Source organism: Carcharhinus amblyrhynchos, chromosome 26 (genome assembly GCF_965287045.1).
Source record: "Carcharhinus amblyrhynchos chromosome 26, sCarAmb.v2.hapA, whole genome shotgun sequence".
NCBI classification, from domain to species: domain Eukaryota; kingdom Metazoa; phylum Chordata; class Chondrichthyes; order Carcharhiniformes; family Carcharhinidae; genus Carcharhinus; species Carcharhinus amblyrhynchos.
In genome coordinates, this window is record NC_137349.1 from 1,347,792 (window position 1) to 1,366,892 (window position 19,101).

A 19,101-nucleotide genomic window follows, 5' to 3' on the forward strand; every position below is an offset into this window, starting at 1 on the left:
GCTTTGTGAAGCATTTTGGGAAATTTCATTGTGATATATTTTTCTGTCATCACAACTTAGTGTCCACTTCATTGCGATTTTGGAGTGCCGATGGAGTCAAGCCAGCTGAGGGCAGAGAGGATTCACAGCTCAAGTAAACATCCACTCTTTCAGTGTAGATAAGATTTTGGGTGATTCTGGTTGATCAGTTTGAGTTGCCCTTCCCCAGGTCTGGGCATTGACATCCTGCTGAAATTGCCTCCCACCTCCTCACAAATGCTCCAGAAGTGTCTCCCAGCTCCTTCTCGAGGATACCACTGCAGAATAAAGAGCAAATATTCCACTCTCATCCTTTTCCTTTCCTCTAGCCACCGGCTCTGTCACTGTCATCCAAAGTTCTGAGATACCCCGCCAACTAAAATGCTATTCTTTATGTTCGTAGTTCAGACAATGAGGGTTGAGAGATGAATGGATGAACAGCCAGATTAAGGGAGCATCAGGAGGTTCTGGGTGGGTGGGGTACAATTGCTAACACTGAATGCCTGTTTAGCCTTTTCCAAAAATTGCTGGGGATCGAGTATGGTCCCTGGCAATAGGGACCAGATGTGTTGGCTTCACTGTTGGGACCAGAAGCCATTGAGGCCCCCCCTTTATAGGATGTGGAGATCAGCCTGGCAATGGACACTAGGCAGTGCCATGGGGTGGGGCTTCAGGGTAGTGTTAGACCGGGGCAATGCCAGACTGGGAGCGGGGGCAGGTAGGAGGGGAGGGAAAGGAGAACTCTGCATTGGGAGGGGAGGGCTGATTTGAGGCCGGTAATCAGAGGCTGAGTCCGGCCATCAGGAGGCCTACCATCGGCAGGGGGAGGGTTCAGGGACGCCAATGTCCATGGGTGGGAGGGGTTTGGAGCCAGTGATGTCTGGGGTCTGGGCTGGCAGTTAGTGGCAGAGGGGGACCATCAGCACGTGCGCACTGGCTCTCTCAGCTGTCTGATGCCAGCCTCTCTGGCAGGATTGGGCCCCACTCCCCATGGCTATAAATCCCCTGACGGACTCTGTGATGTATAAAGTGCCTTAAATCATTTCACTAAACTCGCCCAAAAAGCAGGTGGGGAACGCTCCCATTTTCCTGCCCATTGGGCACTTGGGTTTTTTGGGAATATTGTGCCTGTGATTCAGGATGAACAGCACGTCGGCAGAAACTCCGCTCTGAATGTGACTGACCAATCAAAGGCTGGCAATTTCTCATTGCTATGAGCACCGCTGGGAGCCGTGACAACTGCTGGCAGTTCACATCCTCGCAACTCAATCATGGCCCCACAGATTCCCTAGTAGCTGGGGGGAAGATTTACTCACAAATTGCAATTGCATTTTACTTGAGTCACCCTAAATAAGATGATTTCTGATGGAAATTCTGACAAATTTTATATGCCAGTTGCAAAACTGATCTGATATGCTCAATGATTTCATGGTCATTTCCTAATCCTAACAGCTACCCTACTGGAATTATAAATGCACATGAATAGATTTTTTTTCCCATTTTATGGACGCATTCAGTTTTAATTTCAGTACTTGGTAAGATAGGAATGAATTATAAACCTTGTTCAATGGGAGGTTCAGTGGATGATTATTTGCTTGCAGAGTGGTTCAGCAATGACCAGATTCAGTGAGCCTCGTTAATGAGCCATTTGACACTCATTATTAACCCTGAGCACACTGTAATTCACTGATGGCTCAGGGATTAAATAGGAACTGAATGGCTTTCCACACTCACTGTTGGCCATTTCCCTGCCCTTGTATCCGATTTCCCTGCCTCCGCATGGCCACCAATCCACAACCCACACACCATCTTCAACCATTGGCATGGGGGGGGTGGGGTGTCCCTCAGTGATATGAGCTTCTGGTGGGTGCTTTGGCCAGTTGCTCTCAGGGTGTGATTTCTGCCTATATGTTCCTGCATCCTGAAGAAGGCCTGATGGTTCCCAAAGGGTATTCCCCACTGAACTGAGGGGTGTTTCCTGCTGGTGGTCTGACCAGTGGGTACAACCTCCTACAAGCGGATTTTCAATCTCATCCCTTATCTCATTAATTAGTTGGTTACTTTACTTATTAGTCACAAATAAGGCTCACATTAACATTGCAATGAAGTTACTGTGAAATTCCCCTACTCGCCACACTCAGACGTCTGTTCAAATCAGTGCACCCAACCAGCACATCTTTCAGATGGAGGAAACCCATGTAGACATGGGGAGAATGTGCAAACTCCATACAGACAGTGACCCAAGGCAGGAATTGAACCCAGGTTCCTGGTGCAGTGAGGCAGTAGTGCTAACCACTGTGCCAGTATGTAACAAGTACAATGCTGCCTCTGCAGGGAAATATCAGCCTGGTTCCTGCTACTGATGGACAGTCTGTAATTATACACATTTAATAAGGAAGGAATTTGATACGGAATTGTACTTGGCTCTCACAACAATTTCCAGCACATAGAGTCAGTGCTGATACATGTGGAATGGTCTTTTGGGTGATATGTCCAGGGAAATTGTACCCTAATAAATCGATGGCTGGAAGGAAGAGACATGCATCTATCCCATCTACAGGACATCCCATAATGCTTTATGGCAAATGAAATACTTTTGAACCATTGTTATTCCTGTGATTTTAAGTTTTATTTATTAATGTCATAAGTAGACTTACATTAACACTTCAATGAAGTTACTGTGAAAATCCCCTAGTCGCCACACTCTGGTGTCTGTTCAGGTACACTGAGGAGAGTTTAGCATGACTAATGCATCTAACCTGCACACTTTTGGACTGTGGGAGGAAACCGGAGCACCCGGAGGAAACCCATGCAGACACGGGGAGAATGTGCAGATTCTGCACACACAGTGACCCAAGCCGGGAATCGAACCTGGGTCCCTGGTGCTGTGAGGTAGCAGTGCTAACCACTGTGCTGCCCACATGTAATGTAAAAAACACGGTGGCCAATTTGTGCCAAGCGAGCTGTCACAAACTGCAATGGGACAATGACAATCAGTTTTTAATGATGTTGATCTGTTACATTCACTAAAGAGAGTGGATGGGATCTTTGTTTAACATCCTGTCCAAAAGGCAGCCTTTCTGATAATGCAGCACTCTCTCATTAATACAGGAGTGTCAGCTTTGATTTTCTTTTTGTGCTGAAGCCCTGGAGTGGGACTTGAACCCACAACCTTCTGAATCAGAGGTGGTTGTGTTACCGGCTGATCCATGGCTGATAAAGTATTGAGAATTGGAGGGATAGAGGAAAGCAGGGTTTTGTCCACATTTACATTTGTCTAAAATTTTCTCCAGAGAAATAAATTAATCTCATCGCTGATAGAGGAAATTTGGATTTGGGTTTCCTGAGTGATGTAATCAGCTTTAAAAACAGTAAGAAGTCTCACAACATTAGATTAAAGTCTAACAGGTTTATTTGGAAAAAGGGCAGCACGATGGCACAGTAGTTAGCACTGCTGCCTCACAGTGCTAGGGACCCAGGTTCGATTCCCAGCTTGGGTCACTGTCTGTGTGGATTTTGCATGCTCTCCGTGTATCTACGTTGGTTTCCCCTGGGTGCTCTGGTTTCCTCCCACAGTCCAAAGATGTGCCATGCTAAATTGCCCCTTGGTGCCATGGGCACTAGCAGGGTAAATACATGGGGTTATGGGGCTAGGGTCCGGGTAGGATCGTGGTCAGTGCAGACTCAATGGGCCTTCATCAGATGAGCCAATGCTGGCATCTTCGCCTTATAGCTTTAAAAAAAGCTTTCATTTGCAATGTCGCTTCACATTAATTAAATTGTAGAACAGATTTCAATTAATAACACACATGAAGGTATGGAACAGTTTATCATTTATGTGGAACAAATTATTTTGACAAATACCATTGATACTAATGAAATATGAAATATGTGTTGAGTATTCATCTGCCATTAACATCAATAGTATTTGCCGGGATAATTTGTTCCACACAAATGGTAAACTGTTCCATACCTTCATGTGGGCTATTTATCACATTCCATTGTGTAATGATTCAGCAGAAGGTAATGAATAGATACTCTTTTTAATATACTGGGTATTGGCAGGCAAGCACTTCACGAATTTATCATCAATATGATTTTTTGGCTGTTCAGACTATTATTAAGACTGTTGTGTTTGTAAAGACTGTTTTTCTTACCCATATAAAACCTGTATTGTCTTTTGATAGGCGATCAAATCACCAAGCCAGGAGCAGATCATCCAGAAGTGCTGGTATGCATCACAAAAAGACTGACTTTGTTATCTTAAGAGCTATAAGTGATTCAGAATCTTTAAAACTTCCATTGTTGTAGTAAATTATGTTAAAGGCCTTTCATAGAAAAAATAAGTCAATCAGTTGAAGTGTCTTGGTTCTCGTGACTGCAAACATGTCCAAGCACTATGGGAGGCTGACTTAACATTGCTTAGGGTCAGTAATAAGCTCACAGAACCTGAGGGGACCTGGCTGCAAACCCAGCATCTCCTGGGGCCGTTTGGCTCAGTTGGTTTTCTGGTACTTGCATTGTAAGAAGTCTCTCAACACCAGGTTCAAGTCCAACAGGTTTATTTGTCAGCACAAGCTTTCAGAGTCTCAATGCTCCTTCAGGTGAGTGAGGACTTGTGTTCACAAACAGGGCGTATACAGACACAAACTCAATTTACAAGGTAATGGGTGGAATATGAGTCTTTACAGCTAATCAAGTCTTAAAGGCACAGGCAATGTGAGTGGAGAGAGGGCCAAGCACAGGTTAAAGATATATATATTGTCTCCAGCCAGGACAGTTAGTTAGGTTTTGCAAGCCCAGGCAAGTTGTGGGGGGTTACAGATAGTGTGACATGAACCCAAGATCCCGGTTGAGACCGTCCTTGTGTGTGGAACTTGGCTATCAGTCTGTGCTCAGCAATTCTGCGCTGTCGTGTGTCGTGAAGACCGCCTCGGAAAACACTTACTCGAAGATCAGAGGCCAAATGCCCGTGACTGCTGAAGTGTTCCCCGACAGGAAGGGAACACTCCTGCCCTGGTGATTGTCAAGCGGTGTTCATTCATTCATTGTCATTGTGACTGCATGCTCTCCCAAATGTAGCGTGCATTGGGACATCCTTTCCTGCAGCGTATCAGGTAGACAATGTTGGCCGAGTTGCAAGAGTATGTACTGTGTACCTGGTGGATGATGTTCTCTCGTGAGATGATGGCATCCATGTCAATGATTTGGCACATTTGCAGAGGTTGCTGTGACAGGGTTGTGTGGTGTTGTGGTCGCTGTTCTCCTAAAGGCTGGGTAGTTTGCTGTGGACAAGGTTCTGTTTGAGGTTATGCGGCTGTTTGAAGGCAAGAAGTGGGGGTGTGGGGATGGCCTTGGTGAGATGTTCGTCTTCGTCGATGACATGTTGAAAGCTCCAGAAAAAATGTTGTAGCTTCTCCGCTCTGGGGAAGTACTGGACAATGAAGGATACTCTGTCTGCTGTGTTCCGTGTTTGTCTTCTGAGGAGGTCAGTGTGGTTTTTTGCTGTGGCGCATCGGAACTGTTGATCAATGAGTCGAGCGCCATATCCTGTTCTTATGAGGGCATCTTTCAGCACTGGAGGTGAGCAGATCCTGTGTAGATGGACAGCTTGTCCATAGGGGATGGTTTCTTCAACGTGTTTCGGGTGGAAGCTGGTGAAGTGGGGCATTGTGAGGTTATCTGTGGGCTTGTAGTACAGTGAGGTGCTGAGGTGACCGTTCTTGATGGAGATGTGTGTGTCCAAGAATGCAACTGATTCCGGAGAGTAGTCCATGGTGAGTCTGATGATGGGATGGAACTTGTTGATATCATATAGTTATTTCAATGATTGTTCACCATGAGTCCAAAGGAAAATAATAATAGCCAAATTCCGCACACATGAGGACGGCCTCAACTGGGATCTTGGGTTCATGTCACACTATTTGTAAACCCCATGGCTTGCCTGGGCTTGCAAACTCTCACTAACTATCCTGGCTGGAGGCAATTCACACCTCTTTAACATGTGCTTGACCCCCTCTCCACTCTCATTGTCTGTATCTTTAAGACTTGATTACCTGTAAAGACTCGCATTCCAACCCTTATCTTGTAAATTGAGTTTGTGTGTTTATATGCCCTGTTTGTGAAGACAACTCCTCATTCAGCTGAAGAAGGAGCCTGAGATTCTGAAAGCTTCTGCTGCCAAATAAACTTACTGGACTTGAGCCTGGTGTTGTGAGACTCCTTACTGTGTTTACCCCAGTCCATCGCCGGCATCTCCACATTCTGGTACTAACTGTGGAGAATGGCAGCACATTGCACTCTAACGCATGATTTCCTTCCTATTTAGCTGCAACTCACAACACCCATTCACCTACAGACAAGCAGATGGTAAAGACCCAGTTGAAACCTTTATCTTTTCAGTCTCTCAGCCTGACCATATTGGAGGAAATGGTTAAACCCAGAGTCCACGCAGCCTGAAAATGAGTGTCTTTGAGAGCTGCTAGGACTGGTATAATAGGCTCCCATAGGAATGAGTAAGCTGTAGCATCCATTGTGGTGACCATATGCACCATAGTTGTCTGCAGAGTGACAATGCCATGTGTAAGAATTCCTCAAGTTGGTGGTGAACTTCCCCACACTCTCTGACATTTTGTCAAAGCTTCCTGACAGGCAACCCAATGTTCTAAACAATTTGCTGGTACAAAGTAAGTTGCATCTCTGATCTTGTTAACGACTCTGGGACATGTATTGGCCCTGCGGAGAACTGCTGCCTTGGCCATACTTTCCTAACCTTGCTGACTGGATGAATAACATAAGAACATAAGAAATAGGAGCAGGAGTAGGCCATCTGGCCCTTCGAGCCTGCCCCGCCATTCAATAAGATCATGGCTGATCTGTCGTGGCTCAGTTCCACTTTCCGGCCCTCTCCCCATAACCCTTAATCCCCTCTCTTATCAAAAACCCATCAGCCCGCTTCTTGAAAATATTTAGCGAGGCAGCCTCCACCACTTCAATGGGTAGAGAATTCCAGAGATTCACCACCCTTTGAGTGAAGAAGTTCCTCCTCAACTCCGTTTTAAAACGCCCCCCCTTTATCTTGAGGCTGTGCCCCCTAGTCCTACTGTCTTTTTTCAGTGGGAAGAGTCTCTCCACCTCTATCCTATCCATCCCATTCATCATCTTATAAGTCTCAATGAGATCTCCCCTCATTCTTCTAAACTCCAATGAGTACAAGCCTAGTTTATTCAGCCTCTCCTCATAGTTCAACCCCCTCAACTCCGGTATCAGCCTAGTGAACCTCCTCTGCACTCCCTCCAAGGCCAAAATATCTTTGCGCAGGTGCGGCGCCCAAAACTGCACACAGTACTCCAGCTGCGGCCTCACCAATGCCCTATACAGCTGCAGCAAGACCTCCCTACTTTTATATTCAATCCCCCTCGCTATGAAGGCCAGCATCCCATTCGCCTTCCTGACCACCTGCTGCACCTGCAAGCTGGGTTTTTGCGACTCATGCACAAGGACCCCGAGGTCCCTCTGCACCGTCGCCTGCTGCAGTTTTTCGCCCCGTAAGTAATAGTCCTTCCTACCATTCTTCCTACCAAAGTGGACCACCTCACACTTGCCAACATTAAATTCCATTTGCCATTTCCCAGTGCCAAACTCTTCAGCTCATCGTCTGTGCCTTATTGAGTTAGATTTTTGTGCTGTTATTTAAAATGACAAAAGCGAGAGACAATTGATCTTTTGGTGAAGTGTTTTTCATCCCACAAACCACCCCCACGCCCCCCCAATGGGACTACACCTGGAACACCTGCAGGACCAAGAGAAAGGGAAAGTGGGACAAGTGATAGAGTTAGAATCTTACAGCACACAGAGAGATCTCTCAGCCCTTGTGTCTGTGCAGGCCATCAAACACTTAGCTATTTTCAATTGCATTTTCCAGCACTTCTATTCTATGGCATTTCAAGTGCTCATCTAAATGCTTCTTAAATGTTGTGAGGGTTCCTGCCTTTCAGGCAGTGAGTTCCAGATTCCCTCCACTCTCTGGTTTTACCTCAAATCCCTCTAAATTTTCTGTTCCTTACCTTATATCTATGCCCCCTGGTTATTGACCTCTGTACTAAGGGGAGATGTTTCCTCCTATCTATCCTACCTATATATCCCTCATAATTTTATGCACCTCAATGATATCCCTCATCAACCTTCTCTGCTCTGAGAAAAACAACTCCAGCCTAAGCAACTTTGTAGTTGAAAACCTCTGGCCCCTGCAACATCCTGGTGAATCTCTTCTGCATCCTTCCGAGTGTAATCACATCCTTCCTATAGTGTGGTGACCAGAACCACACACAATACTCTTGCTGATGTCTAACAAGCATTTATACAGCTCCATCATAACTTCCCTGCTCTTATATTCTATGTCTCGGTGAATAAAGGCAACTATCCCATATGTTTTCTCAACCACTTCATCTCTATAAATATATAAGAACATAAGAACATAAGAAATAGGAGCAGGAGTAGGCCATCTAGCCCTTCGAGCCTGCCCTGCCATTCAATAAGATCATGGCTGATCTGTCGCTGCTCAGTTCCACTTTCCCGCTTTCTCCCCATAACCCTTAATCCCCTCTCTTATCAAAAACCCATCAACCCGCGTCTTAAAAATATTTAGCGAGGCAGCCTCCACCACTTCAACGGGCAGAGAATTCCAGAGATTCACCACCCTTTGAGTGAAGAAGTTCCTCCTCAACTCCGTTCTAAACCGCCCCCCTTTTATCTTGAGGCTGTGCCCCCTAGTCCTACTGTCTTTTTTGAGCGGGAAGAGTCTCTCCACCTCTATCCTATCCATCCCATTCATCATCTTATAAGTCTCAATGAGATCTCCCCTCATTCTTCTAAACTCTAACGAGTACAAGCCCAGTTTATTCAGCCTCTCCTCATAGCTCAACCCCCTCAACTCCGGTATCAGCCTAGTAAACCTCCTCTGCACTCCCTCCAAGGCCAAAATATCTTTGCGCAGGTGCGGCGCCCAAAACTGCACACAGTACTCCAGCTGCGGCCTCACCAATGCCCTATACAGCTGCAGCAAGACCTCCCTACTTTTATATTCAATCCCCCTCGCTATGAAGGCCAGCATCCCATTCGCCTTCCTGACCACCTGTTGCACCTGCAAGCTGGGTTTTTGCGACTCATGCACAAGGACCCCGAGGTCCCTCTGCACCGTCGCCTGCTGCAGTTTTTCGCCACGTAAGTAATAGTCCTTCCTACCATTCTTCCTACCAAAGTGGACCACCTCACACTTGCCAACATTAAATTCCATTTGCCATTTCCTGGCCCATTCGCCCAGCCTATCTAGATCCTTCTGCAGACTCTCCACACCCTCCGCACAATTTGCCGTTCCCCCTATCTTGGTGTCATCAGCAAATTTCGACACCCTACACTCGGTTCCCTCCTCCAGATCATCTATATAAATGGTAAAAAGCTGAGGCCCCAGCACCAACCCCTGGGGCACCCCACTAGTCACCATCCGCCAATCCGAATAGCACCCGTTGACCCCCACTCTCTGCCTCCTATTTGACAACCAATCCTCTATCCACGCTAACACCCTACCCCCAACTCCATGTCCCTCGACCTTCTGCAATAACCTCTTGTGAGGTACTTTGTCAAACGCCTTCTGAAAATCTAGAAAGACCACATCCACCGGCTCTCCTCTATCCACCGCCCTAGACACATCCTCATAGAACTCCAGTAAATTTGTCAGACACGACTTCCCTTTAATGAAACCGTGCTGCATCTGCTCTATCAAGCAATTCCCTTCAAGATGTCTCGCAATTTCCTCCTTAATGACAGATTCTAACATTTTACCCACCACAGACGTTAAACTAACCGGCCTATAATTCCCCGCCTTTTGCCTGGCACCCTTCTTAAACAACGGCGTAACATTAGCCGTTTTCCAATCATCCGGCACTTCCCCGGAATCCAGCGACGTCTGGAAAATAACCACCAAGGCATCCACTATCACCTCCGCCATTTCTTTCAGAACCCTCGGATGCATTCCATCCGGTCCTGGGGACTTGTCCACAATCAGCCCCTCCAGTCTGTTGAGCACCGCCTCTCTAGTAACAGTAATGTCATTAAGACCCTCCAGTCCTACCACCTTTCCGTCGCTAACACCCGGCAAATTGTTCACGTCCTCCTCCATGAAGACAGAAACAAAAAAGTTATTCAATACCTTAGCCATATCCCCATCCCCTACCACTAGGTCCCCTTTCTCATCCTCTAAAGGACCAACATTCACCCTAGCCAGCCTCTTCCTTTTTATACATTTATAAAAACTCTTGCTATCCTTTTTTATATTAAGCGCTAGCCCAGCTTCATAGTTTCTCCTACCCTTCTTTATCAACTTCTTTGTCAATCTTTGTTGACATTTAAACCTCTCCCAATCCTCATCTCGCCCACTACTCTTAGCTACTCTAAATTCCTCCGCTTTTAATTTAACACTTTCCTTCACCTCCTTCGTTATCCAGGGCTTATTACCTCTCCTCCTACTGTCCTTTTTGACCATCGGAATAAATTTCCGCTGAGCACCAAGAAAGATCTCCTGAAAGATCCTCCACTGCTCCTCAGCAGACCCTCCCTCCAACGCGCCCCCCCAAGTCCACATTCGCCAATTCTTCTCTCATCCTACCGTACTCCCCTCTATTCAAACAGAGGACGCGTGTCCGGGAACCCACTTTCTCCTCCTCCATCTGCACCAGAAACTCCACCATACAATGATCACTCTCCCCAAGAGGATCCTTCACCACAAGGTCCCTAATTCTACCCGCCTCATTACATAGCACCAAATCCAAGATAGCTCGCTCCCTCGTCGGCTCCAACACACACTGTTCAAGGAAACTATCCCGGCAGCATTCCAAGAACTCTTCCTCGAGAGAGGCTGGCTAGGGTGAATGTTGGTCCTTTAGAGGATGAGAAAGGGGACCTAGTGGTAGGGGATGGGGATATGGCTAAGGTATTGAATAAGTTTTTTGTTTCTGTCTTCACGGAGGAGGACGTGAATAATTTGCCGGGTGTTAGTGATGGAAAGGTGGTAGGACTGGAGGGTCTTAATGACATTACTGTTACTAGAGAGGCGGTGCTCAATAGACTGGAGGGGCTGATTGTGGACAAGTCCCCAGGACCGGATGGAATGCATCCGAGGGTTCTGAAAGAAATGGCGGAGGTGATAGTGGATGCCTTGGTGGTTATTTTCCAGACGTCGCTGGATTCCGGGGAAGTGCCGGAAGATTGGAAAACGGCTAATGTTACGCCGTTGTTTAAGAAGGGTGCCAGGCAAAAGGCGGGGAATTATAGGCCGGTTGGTTTAACGTCTGTGGTAGGTAAAATGTTAGAATCCGTCATTAAGGAGGAAATTGCGAGACATCTTGAGGGGAATTGCTTGATAGAGCAGACGCAGCACGGTTTCATTAAAGGGAAGTCGTGTCTGACAAATTTACTGGAGTTCTATGAGGATGTGTCTAGGGCGGTGGATAGAGGAGAGCCGGTGGATGTGGTCTTTCTGGATTTTCAGAAGGCGTTTGACAAAGTACCTCACAAGAGGTTATTGCAGAAGGTCGAGGGACATGGAGTTGGGGGTAGGGTGTTAGCGTGGATAGAGGATTGGTTGTCAAATAGGAGGCAGAGAGTGGGGGTCAACGGGTGCTATTCGGATTGGCGGATGGTGACTAGTGGGGTGCCCCAGGGGTTGGTGCTGGGGCCTCAGCTATTTACCATTTATATAGATGATCTGGAGGAGGGAACCGAGTGTAGGGTGTCGAAATTTGCTGATGACACCAAGATAGGGGGAACGGCAAATTGTGCGGAGGGTGTGGAGAATCTGCAGAAGGATCTAGATAGGCTGGGCGAATGGGCCAGGAAATGGCAAATGGAATTTAATGTTGGCAAGTGTGAGGTGGTCCACTTTGGTAGGAAGAATGGTAGGAAGGACTATTACTTACGTGGCGAAAAACTGCAGCAGGCGACGGTGCAGAGGGACCTCAGGGTCCTTGTGCATGAGTCGCAAAAACCCAGCTTGCAGGTGCAGCAGGTGGTCAGGAAGGCGAATGGGATGCTGGCCTTCATAGCGAGGGGGATTGAATATAAAAGTAGGGAGGTCTTGCTGCAGCTGTATAGGGCATTGGTGAGGCCGCAGCTGGAGTACTGTGTGCAGTTTTGGGCGCCGCACCTGCGCAAAGATATTTTGGCCTTGGAGGGAGTGCAGAGGAGGTTCACTAGGCTGATACCGGAGTTGAGGGGGTTGAGCTATGAGGAGAGGCTGAATAAGCTAGGCTTGTACTCGTTAGAGTTTAGAAGAATGAGAGGAGATCTCATTGAGACGTATAAGATGATGAATGGGATGGATAGGATAGAGGTGGAGAGACTCTTCCCGCTCAAAAAAGACAGTAGGACTAGGGGGCACAGCCTCAAGATAAAGGGGGGGCGGTTTAGAACAGAGTTGAGGAGGAACTTCTTCACTCAAAGGGTGGTGAATCTCTGGAATTCTCTGCCCATTGAAATGGTGGAGGCTGCCTCGCTAAATATTTTTAAGACACGGGTTGATGGGTTTTTGATAAGCGAGGGGATTAAGGGTTATGGGGAGAGGGCGGGAAAGTGGAACTGAGCCACGACAGATCAGCCATGATCTTATTGAATGGCGGGGCAGGCTCGAAGGGCCAGATGGCCTACTCCTGCTCCTATTTCTTATGTTCTTACGTTCTTATCTGTCCTGCTATCTTCAGCAATCTTTGGACATGTACCCCAAGGTCCCTCTGGACTTTGATTTTCTAGAATCCTACCATTTGTTGTGTATTCCGTTGCCTTGTTAGTTCTCCTAAAATGCATTGCCTCACAATTTTCAGGATTAAATTCCAATTGCCACCATTCTGCCCATCTGACCAGCCCATCCATATCATCCTGTCACCTAAGCTTTCCTCCTTGTAATTTACCACATTACCAATATTTGTGTCACCTGTAAACCTGCTGATTATATTCCCCATGTTCACATCAAAATCATTAATGGACACTAGCAACATGAAGGGACCACTGCACACAGGCCTCCAGTCTTCGACCATTACCCTCTGCCTTCTGCCATTAAACCAATTTTGAATCCAATTTGCCAAATTGCCCTGGATCCGATTGCTCTGACCCTCTTGATCAGCCTCACATGGGGCACCTTGTCAAAAACCTTACTAAAGTTCATGTGGACTACATCAACTGCTCTTCCCTCATCATCATATTTGTTAGGATGTAATGGGAATATTAAGCGTTTGCAGATGATTCTCAGTGCAATGCAGCAACAAGTTATTATAATTTATGAGTTAAATAAGAAGATAGGAGAAAATAGGAAGATGTGCAAACATATTACAGAGTTTGGCCTTCTACTTGGTGATCTCTGGTATGGTGTGCCCTCCCTGTGTCAATGATAGGAAGGATGGTCTGTTGTAGGCCTGTATAGCAGCTGGAAAGATTCCTGCCTAAAGCATTCTTCAAAAATCTGCTATATTTCTCCATAAAGGGCTTTTAAATTGTTGCTTTTAAATTATTGTATATCATTTGTAAAATCAAACCAAGCAAAAAGAATTTAATGACAGTATTACGGTGGCAGAAAGGACGTTTGATGAGGACTCGTCTATTGAGGTAGTATGGGCTGAGGTTAGAGACAGGAAAGGAGAGGTCATCCTGCTGGGAGTTTTCTATAGGCCTCCGAAAAGTTCCAGAAATGTAGAGGAAAGGATTGTAAAGATAATCCTGGATAGGTGCGAAAGTAACAGGGTAGTTGTTATGGGGGCTTTAACTTTACAAATATTGATTGGAAAAGCTATAGTTCAAGCACATTAGAGGGGTCAGTTTTTGTCCAATGCATGCATGAGGGTTTCCTGACACAGTATGTAGATAGGCCAACAAGAGGTGAGGCTACATTGGATTTGGTACTGGGTAATGAACCAGACCAGGTGTTAGACTTTGGAAGTAGGTGAGCACTTTGGTGATAGTGACCACAATTCGGTTACGTTTACCTTAGTGATGGAAAGGGATAGATATATACTGAAAGGCAGAAGTTATTGCTGGGGGAAGGAAATTATGGGGCGATTAGGTGAGATTTAGGGTACATAGATTGGAGAAGGAAACTGCAGGGGATGGGAACAATTGAGATGTGGAGATTGTTCAAGGAGCAGCTACTGCGAGTCCTTGATAAATATGTACCTGTCGGGCAGGGAGGAAGTGGTCGAGCGAGGGAACCGTGATGTACTAAGGAAGTTGAATCTCTGGTGAAGAGGAAGAAGGAGAATTATGCAAAAATGAGACGTGAAGGCTCAGTTAGGGCACTGGAGGGTTATAAAATAGACAGGAAGGAACTAAAGAGAGAGTTAAGAAGAGCCAGAAGAGAACATGACAAGAATTTGGCAGGTAGGATTAAGGAGAACCCTAAAGCTTTCTATAGGTATGTCAGGAATAAAAGAATGATTAGGGCCAGTCAGGGACAGTAGTGTGCGTGGAGCCTGAAGAAGTAGGAGAGGCACTAAATGAATATTTTTCGTCAATATTCACGCAGGAAAAAGTCAATGTAGTCGAGGAGAATACTGAGGTACAGGCTTTTAGACTAGACGGGATTGAGATATATAAGGAGGAGGTGTTAGCAATTCTTGATAGTATGAAAATAGATAAGTCCCCTTGGCTGGATGGGATTTACCCTAGGATTCTCTGGGAGGCTAGGGAGGAGATTGCAGAGCCTTTGGCTTTGATCTTTAGGTCATCATTGGCTACAGGAATAGTGCCGGAAGACTGGAGGATAGCAAATGTTGTCCCCTTGTTCAAGAGGGGAGTAGAGACCATCCTGGAAATTATAGACTGGGGAGCCTTACTTCTGTTGTGGGCAAAGTTTTGGAAAGGATTATAAAAATAGGATTTATAATCATCTAGAGAGAAATAATTTGATTAGGGATAGTCAACACGGTTTTGTGAAGGGTAGGTAGTGCCTCACAAACCTTACTGAGTTCTTCGAGAAGGAGACCAAAGAGGTAAATAAGGGTAAGGCAGTTGATGTGGTGTATTTGGATTTCAGTAAAGCATTTGATGAGGTTCCCCATGGTAAGCTACTGCAGAAAATATGGATGCATGGGATTGAGGGTGATTTAGCAGTTTGGATCAGGAATTGGCTAGCTGATAGAAGACAGAGGGTGGTGGTTGATGGGAAATATTCAACCTGGAGTTCAGTTACTAGTGGTGTACCGCAGGGATCTGTTTTGGGGCCACTGCTGTTTGTCATTTTTATAAATGACCTAGATGAGGGTGTAGAAGGATGGATTAGTAAATTTGTGGATGACATTAAAGTTGGAGGAGTTGTAGACAGTGAGGATGGATGTTACAGTTTGCAGAGGGACATAGATAAGCTGCAGAGCTGGGCCGAGAGGTGGCAAATAGAGTTTAATGCAGAAAAGAGTGACGCAATTCACTTTGGAAGGAGTGACAGGAGTACAGAATATAGGGCTAATGGAAAGACTCTTGGTAGTGTGGATGAGCAGAGAGATCTCGGTGTACATGTGCATAGATCCCTGAAAGTTGGCACCCAGGTTAATAGAGTTGTTAAGAAGGCGTGTGGTGTGTTAGCTTTCATTGGTAGAAGGATTGAATTTCGGAACTGTGAGATCATGCTGCAGCTGTACAAAACTCTGGTGCGGCGCACTTGGAGTATTGCGTACAGTTCTGGTCGCCACATTATAAGAAAGATGTGGAAGCATTGGAAAGAGTGCAGAGGAGATTTACCAGGATGTTGCCTGGTATGGTGGGAAGGTCTTATGAGGAAAGGCTGAGGGACTAGAGGTTGTTTTTGTTAGAGAGAAGAAGGTTAAGAGGTGACCTAATTGAGGCATACAAGATGATCAGAGGATAGGGTGGACTGTGAGAGCCTTTTTCCTCGGATGGTGATGGCTAACACGAGGGGACATAGCTTTAAATTGAGGGGTGATAATTATAGGACGGATGTCAGAGGTAGGTTCTTTACTCAGAGGGTAGTAAGGGTGTGGAATGCCCTGCCTGCAGCAGTTGTGGACTCACCAACTTTAAGGGCGTTCAAATGGTCAGTGGATAGGCATATGGATAACATTGGAATAGTTTAGGTTAGAGGGTCATTAGATTGGTTCTACTGATCGGTGCAACATCGAGGGCCGAAGGGCCTGTACTGTGCTGTAATGTTCTATGTTCTAATTTGGCCCTATAGTCTTCATAGAGAGATGTGTGCCGGAATTTTACCTGCCCGAGGCTCATAAAAGCCCATCCGATGCCACTCTGCAATCCTTGCTCACCCTGATTCTGGGGTGGGCGTGCTGTAAAATTCTGGCCATGGTCTGCTTGTGTCAGGTAGGATGTTCGAAGGTCAGAAGTAACAAAATTCATATTGTCATTTTCATTGTAGAATTCTATGTAGAATGTGAGACATCCTTTGATAAAGGTAGGAAATTTCAAAACTGGCTAACTGCAAAATGCAGTAAACTGTAAACTGCTTGGAGCAGAGCTGTATAAGTATACCAGTGTATACAGCGACTCTCTTACCCCCTTTATTGGGACCTATCAGTCCAAACATTCCTTGAAACCATTTACATTACTGAGTAGCCTCCATCAGGCCACTACTGCTTTCACTGACAGCCCACCAATAGCATCTTCCACAATTCTTCCCACGTCCTAGGAGAGGTACCTTGTCCTGTGCTTGATGAAGTTGTAGAATCTGCAGAAGGAGGCCATTTGGCCCATCGAGCCTGCGCCAACAGCAATCCCACCCAGGTCCTACCCCATAATCCCACATATTTACCCTCCTAATCCTCCTGACATTGAGGGTCAATTTATCATGGCCAATCAACCTAACCCACACATCTTTAGACTTGGGAGGAAACTGGAGCGCCCAGAGGAAGCCCACACAGACATGGGAAGAATGTGCAAGCTCCACACAGACAGTGACCCGAGGCCGGAATTGAACCTGGGTCCATGGTGCTGTGAGGCTGCAGTGTTAACCACGGTGCTGCCGTGCCATCCAACTGTGCCACCGTACCACCCATAGATGAGTGCTACTGAAATTAGGAATGCATGAAGTGACAAAATCAGTTTGAAGTCTTATACCAATGGTGCAGTATGTTCATCCTTTAAGGTACTATAATGCATTGCTACAGGCCATTGCCAATAATTTAGGCTGCTATTTATGGTATTTACTCGTCAAAGATCCTGGGTACCAGCAAACTTAGACACTCTTGGTCGATTTAAGTACAAACAGCACTAGATACTATGCATAATCCGATACAAGGCCTTTAATGACTTGTTGTGAAGTTGCTGGTATTGCACTGGGATGGGCACACCAGGTTAAAATCCAACATGTTTATTTCATAGCACAAACTCTTCACCTGATGAAGGAACAGCGCTGCGAAAGCTCGTGCTACAAATAAACTGTTGGACCTTAACCCAGCATTGTGAGACTATTTAATGACTTACGCACAAGGAGAAATCAATCATCTTGCAAGTGTTTCTGAAGTTACAAACAAATAACTTAGCAATCATAGTCAATTACAGCAAATCAGAAACAAACAATTTTTCTAATGCTTCATTTGAATACATATTTGCCAATTAAATCTTAGCTTTCCGCCCTTTCTTATTCAATGAAAATCTGACTTCTGTTAATCCTCCATTTGCACAGCAAATCCCCAAATCTTGCTTTTAGTATTTTTTATGGAAAAATCTGGTTTTGCTCACCCCCTGGTGAAAGCCGAAAAACAGAATGTTATGGGGCCTACGCAGATGAAGATTAGCCTATTCATACTGAATAGCAGACACTGACTCTTTTCAAAGGTCTATAAGCTGATTAACATTTTCCACTACCATGCAAAGAAACTTTAATTTGAACACTTTACCTTTTGCACGACTTAACTTCCAAACTATGAAACTTCAATCTGAACATTATAACTTCCAAATACTACCACAGCCCCAAAGGAAAATCCAAACAGAAATTCTATTCCAGTGTGGTGAAGAATCACTCTTCCCATTAAGTGTGATTATAACATGGCCATGGCTGTGAGTTTCCTTATTATCTTCAGCATTTGTGTCATTAGCATACTGGAACAGATGAGGAAACTTGTGCTTAGCACATTAGGATGTACAAGCCATGAGTTCCCTCAATCTTTTCATTAGCTTTGATGGTCTGGCTGGTCATTAAAGCATCGCGCGCTTGTTGGCACAGTGCCTGCAAATTTCCTGTTTTTATGCCAGTGCTGCATCATGGGAAAGCTAGGCCCATATAAAACAGATGCAGCTGCATCCCCCAGTCAGCATGGATTGGCAGCGTGGAGAGATTTTAGGAGTTTCCAAACTTTACTTGCTTATTTCTAGCTTAATTCACAGATGCTTTTATTCAAGAGGAACATTCAAAACATTCATCTCTCCCTGAAATCAGTGTCAGAACACATACATTTCCCATTAGAGATCTCTGGGTGGCGATGAAGGACAGGAATTTCCATAGAGCTGCTTCCATTCTACTGCCTTAACTTCCACACAGTGTGGCAGAGGCCATATTTGCACATTTAAAACAGGGTACCCATCTTATATCAAAATTATGAGAGAAGGGTGGGAGCAACTCCAAGGAAATTCCTCTTCCATTGGTGAGAACACTGGTTGATTGCCCATTCTGCAGATTGAGGGGTGAGGATGGTAGGGTTAAGGTCAGCATATTGATATGCTAGCTCAGTTCAGCTAACTTAGTACAAAGTAGAAAGAGTCAGGAGCTTTAAGTTTAGATGTCTAGATCACCAACAATCTGGCTGGTCCCCCCATGCCGACACCATAGTTAAGAAAGCCCGCCAACACCTCTATTTTCTCAGAAGGTGAAGGAGATTTGGCACCAACTTTTACAGATGCACCACAGCAAGCATTCTTTCTGGATATATCACAGCTTGGTATGGGCTCCTGCTCTGCCCAAGACTGCAAGGAACTACAAAAGGTCATGAATATAGCCCAATCCATCAGACAAACCAGCCTCCCATCCATTGACTCTGTTTACATTTCCTGCTGCCTTGGCAAAGCAGCCGGTATAATTAA

At 45.6% G+C, this 19,101-nt stretch overlaps 1 protein-coding gene across 1 annotated transcript in view; it reads left to right on the plus strand.

Moving 5' to 3' along the window:
- The first annotated feature begins 4,206 nt into the window (after positions 1-4,206).
- The window catches only part of LOC145358769 (uncharacterized), a 49,966-nt gene continuing 35,071 nt past the window's right edge, over positions 4,207-19,101 (plus strand). The window contains exon 1 of the mRNA XM_080213038.1: positions 4,207-4,249. The gene's annotated coding sequence lies outside the window, so the exon portion shown is untranslated. The remainder of the gene's footprint in view (positions 4,250-19,101) is intronic.